Below are 5446 nucleotides of genomic sequence, written 5' to 3' on the forward strand. Positions count from 1 at the left end.
ATTTTTTGGTCTGACTTACTACGTTTAGCATGATTACCTCAAAATACATCTATGTTTTCAAAAATGGCAGTATTTAATCTTTTCCTGATCTTGAGTAATATTCCATTGTAAATATGCACCACATTTTCTTTCTCCAATCATCTTTTCATAGACACTTTGTTTGTTTCCATGTCTGGGTCACCATGAATAATGCTGCTATGAACATCAGAGTGCATATATCTTTGTAGATAAATGTTTTCAGATTTTTCGGGTAAATACCCAGAAGAGAGATTGCTGGGTCATATGGCAGATCAATTCTTAGTTTTTCTCAAGAACCTCCATACTCTTTTCCATAGTGGTTGTACTAATTTACATTTCCACCAGCAGTGTATTAGGGTTCTTTTTTACCACAACTTCTCCACCACTTGTTATTACTTGTCCTGTTGATCATAGCCATTCTAACAGGTGTGAGATGATATCTCATTGTCATTTTGATTTGCATTTTCCTAATAGCTAGTGAAGTTTCATATTTCTGGTGGCCATTTGTGTGTCTTCTTGGGAGAAGTGTCTGTTCAGGTCTTCTGCCCATTTTTAAATCGGATTGTTTTTTCATTGTTAAGTTATATGAGTGTTTATATATTTTAGATATTAGGTCCTTATCAAAGTTGTTGTTTGCCAATATCTTTTTCCCATTTGGAGGGTTGTCATTTTGCCTTGTTGATGGTTTCTTTTGTTGTGAAGAAGCTTTTTAGTTTAATATAGTCTCATTCCCCTATGTTTGCTTTTATTTCCCTTGCCTTGAGGGAAGAGAATCCTGCCTAAATCTAAGGTTTATGAGTTTAGTACCTATATTTTCTTCTATGCAATTATTGTTTCAGTTCTTATATCTAGGTCCTTGATTCATTTTGAATTTTGGTGTATAGTAATAGATAACAATTTAGTTTCATTCTTTTGTACATGGCTTTCCAATTTTCCCAGCATTATTTATTGAAGAGGCTTTCTTTTCTCCATTCTATATTGTTGGCTCTTCTTTCAAAAATCATTTGCCCATATATACAGGGGTTTACTTCTGGACTCTCGATTTTGTTCCATTAGTCTGTGTTTCTGTTTTTCTGCTAATACCATGCTATTTTGATCATTGTCACTTTGTAGTATATCGTGAAGTTGGGGAGAGTGATGCCTCCAGGCTTGTTCTTTCTTCTCAGGATTACTTTGGCCATTCTTGGTATTTTGTGCTTTCATACAAATTTGATGATTTTTGTTCTATTTCTTTAAAAAAAATGCCATTGAAATTTTAATGGAGATTGCATTAACTGTTAATGCTTTAAGTCATAAGGTCATCTTAACTATGTCGATTCTTCCAATCCAAGAATACAGAATATATTTTCATTTCTTTGTGTCTTCTTGAATTTCTTTTAATACTGTCTTATAGATTTCAGTGTATTGGTATTTCATGAGCTTCCTTAGATTTATTTCTAGATATTTTATTATTTTTGTTGTAATTGCAAAAAAAATTGTTTTTTTCATTTCTTTTTCTGAAAATTCATTGTTAGAGTATAGGAAGGTTATAAATTTTTGTATATCAATTTTGCATCCAGCAACTTTTCTGTATTTGTTTATTGTTTCTAATAGTTTTCCTATGGAATCTTTAGGGTTTTCCATATAGAGAATCACGTCTCTGGCACAAGGTGACAATGTGACTTCTTCATACCCAACTTGGATGTCTTTTATTTCTTTCTCTTGCTTGATTGCTATAGCTAGGATTTCCAACACTATATAGTATAAGTATGGTGAGAGAGGACAGGTTTGTCTTTTTCCTGATCTTACATGGTAGATTTTTAATTTTTTCAGCATTAAGTATGATAGTAGCAGAGGGTTTGCTATATATGGTATTTATTATGTTGAGACACTTTCCTTCAGTACCCATTTTATTTTGTGTTTTAGTCAAAAATGTCTGCTATATCTTGTCAAATGATTTTTTTCTTCACCTATTGATATAATCATATGATTTTTATCCTTTATTTTGTTTATGTGGTGTATCACCTTAATCGATTTGCAAGTGAAACCATGCCTGTGACTCTGGGGTGAAGTCCACTTGTATAATATTTTTATCATGCAATATTTTATTGCAATAAAAATATTTAGGTAATTCTAATAACAATACATTTTCATATAGGTGTTCACTGAGAAGGATAAATTAGATAACATGTACATTTAATAATATCGTACTATACATTCAATTAATCTGAGTAATTTGCATTAAAAGAAAAAGATATAAATGCATCCCTTTTTATATAATTTTATATTTCCCAGAGACTTTATAGACAACACAATTAAGAAATAATTGTAAATTATTATAATTCTAACCTTAATCTTAGAACCTGCAACATGTAAAAATCCCAGTCATATATTGCTAATTATTTGCCAAATTATAATCAAATGTTTGTTATACAGTGATTTTAACTTTTTAAGATAATATTTAAATGCTTTATACTGCCATGGGTCCTTTTGTTTGATTTTACAAATCAGCTCAAATATTTTAGTAAACTCTTTTTCCGCCTGTTTAGTCTCTGAGTTACCTCTTCTCAGTACATAACAGGGATGCAACAAAAAGGTGACAAAGAAATATCTAAATAGCCTAGAATTTCAAACAAGTCTTCAGGTACAAAATCTAGAGGTGATATAAGATAGAAAAAAAAGCTCCCATTAAACATAGTATTATCCTGATGTGGAACATCCAGAAAAGGCCTCCAACTAAAAACATTTCCCTGAAAGCATGTCTCAGTAATGTGGGGAGATCCACAATTCTTTCCATAATAAATTTGGGCTGCCCTGAGAATCTCCAGTTATCATCATTAATATTTTGTTGTAATCTTACAGCATCCTGAGACTGATCATTTTTTACCAAATATTGGTAGCAGTAAAGTTATCATTTGTCTACAGATTGGCCAACTACTTGCCCCAGACCATGAACTATATTGCCAGTATGCAATAATGCAGGTATCACAAAAGAGATGTCCACAGTTTGTTTCAACAGGAACAAAGGCCTGATGTAAACAAATTGGACAGCACATGTCAGTGTAGATCTGCTGTTGAGCTGCAGCAGGGGCATCTTGTTACATTTGAAGTTGTTTCTGAAGCATTCATACTAGTTCTTGTTTTTCTGGGTGGATGTTTTGATGTGCATTTCTGAAAAGTGCATATACCAGGTAGTAATCAAAACAAAACTAACCAAAACTGCCCTGAACTTTTACTTTTTGGCAGATTTTCGATGATTGTTTCAATTTTCATAATGTTGATCAGTCTATTTAGATTTTCCAAGTCTTCATGGTTCTGTCTAAGAAGGTTGTATATATCTAAAAACTTGTCCTTTTTTCTAGGTTATTAAATTTTGGGGTGTATAATTTTTCATAGTATTCTGGTACAATCCTTTGTATTTTGGTGGTATCTATTGTAACTTTCCTTTAATTTCTGATTTTCTTTATTTCTGTCCTTTCTCTTTTTTCCTTTGTGAGTCTAGCCAGTGGTTTGCCAATTTTCTTAATCTTCTCAAAGAAACAGAACTTTGTTGCATTAATTTTTTTGTATTTCTTTTTTGTCTCAATTTTGGTTAATTCTACTCCAATTTTTATTATTTGATTTTTTTCTGCTGAATTTAGGCTTTCATTGTTCTTCTTTTTCTAGTTTTCTTAGATCTAATGTTAGGTTGTTTATTAGAGATCTTTCTTGTTTCTTTAGATAGTCCTGTAATGATATAAACATTCCTTTTATTTTCACTTTTGCTGTGTCTCAAAAGTTTTGATAAACATATTTTAATAAACATATTTTCATTTCATTTGTTTCTATGTATGTCTTGATCTCTCCTTTTATTTCTTCTATGACTGAATCATTCTTTAGTAGCATGTTGTTTAATCTCCTCGTATTTGTGGCTCATCCCATATTTTTTTATAGTTCATCTCCAGTTTCAAGGCATTATCAACTATGAATATATTTGGTATGATTTCAATCTTCTTAAATTTGTTGAGGCTAGATTTGTGTCATAACATATGGTCTATCCTTGAGAATGTTCTATGTGCACTAGAGAAGAATATATAATATATGTTTTCGGATGAAAGGTTCTGTAAATGTCGATTATGTTCAATTCATCTAATGTGTTAAGGATATTTTCTTATTAATTTTCTGTTTAGGTGTTCTATTCATAGTTGACAGTAGGGCATTTATGTTTTCTACTATGATTATGTTTTTGTCAGTTTCTTCCTTTGGTTCTGTTAATAGTTGCTTTATATATTTTAGTGCTTCCTGATTGGTAGCATATATATTGATAAGTGTTATGTCTTCCTGATATATGGACCTCTTTATCATTATGAAGTTTCCATCTCTGTTTCTCATTACTTTTTTTACCTTGAAGTTTATTTTGTCAGATATAAGTACATTTACACCTGCTTTTCTCTAGATGTCATTTGGTTTTTCACTCATTCCCTTTAAGTTGATATTTGTCCAAGCAGCTGAAATGTGTTTCTAGAAGGTAGCCTTTGGTTGGGTTTTGTTTTTTGATCCAATATGCTACTCTGTGCCTTTTTGTTAGTGAGTTCAGTACATTTACATTTAGGGTGATTACTAATATAGTAGGTTTTCCTATAGCCATTTTCTGTTCGTTTTGTGGTAGCTCAGTGTCTCCATTGTTTCTTTGCCCTTATGTTTCTGTTATTTTAATTTAATGGTGTTTTATGGTTTTCTCCTCTCTTCCCTCTTGTTTTATGTTATGCGTCTCAATTCTGGATATATATTTTTTTGGGTGGTAACTATTAAGGTTATGTAAAACAAGTATTATGTATACAGTTGTCGTTTTTCTTCTGCCTGAGCCTTATCTCCATTCCCCTTTGCAGATTCAGATCTTTATTTCCTTCCCTTTTCTGTTGTCTCATATTATCCCTCTTTAAGCTATATGTTCATTTCTAAGTTGCAGTAGTTTTCTTCTTCTCTTTTTATTTTTGTTTTACCTTTAACCATTATGTAATATTTAAGCTTATTATACTCAGTTCTTAATAAGAGTTGCAATTTTCTGCTTCTGTCTGCCTGTCATTCATTTTGTTCATAGTTATTTAATTGTTTTTGTTCTTTTGTTTTAGGTAGAATGACTCCCTTCAGTATTTTCTGTAATTTAGGCCTCGAGGTGGAAAATTCCCTCAGCTTTTGTATGTCTGGAAAGATCTTTATTTCTCCTTCATATTTAAAGGACAGCTTTCCTGACATATTATTTTAGGCTGGTAATTTCATTTTTTTTTTAGCATTTAAAATATTAGGTTTCACTCCCTTCTAGCTTGTAAGGTTCATCCTGTGAATTCCGATGATAATCTAATTAGTTTTCTTTTATAGGTTATACCGTCTTTTCCCTGGCTGCCTTGAGAATTCTTTGTCATTAATATTTGATAATTTAATATATTGTGTCTTGGAGAAAGCATTTTTG

At 31.4% G+C, this 5446-nt stretch overlaps 1 pseudogene; it reads right to left on the reverse strand.

Moving 5' to 3' along the window:
* Nucleotides 1-2564: 2564 nt before the first annotated feature.
* Nucleotides 2565-5232, reverse strand: LOC102880400 (annotated as a pseudogene).
* Between the last annotated feature and the right edge of the window lie 214 nt (nt 5233-5446).

This window comes from Pteropus alecto, unplaced genomic scaffold (genome assembly GCF_000325575.1).
Source record: "Pteropus alecto unplaced genomic scaffold, ASM32557v1 scaffold292, whole genome shotgun sequence".
Lineage (NCBI taxonomy): Eukaryota > Metazoa > Chordata > Mammalia > Chiroptera > Pteropodidae > Pteropus > Pteropus alecto.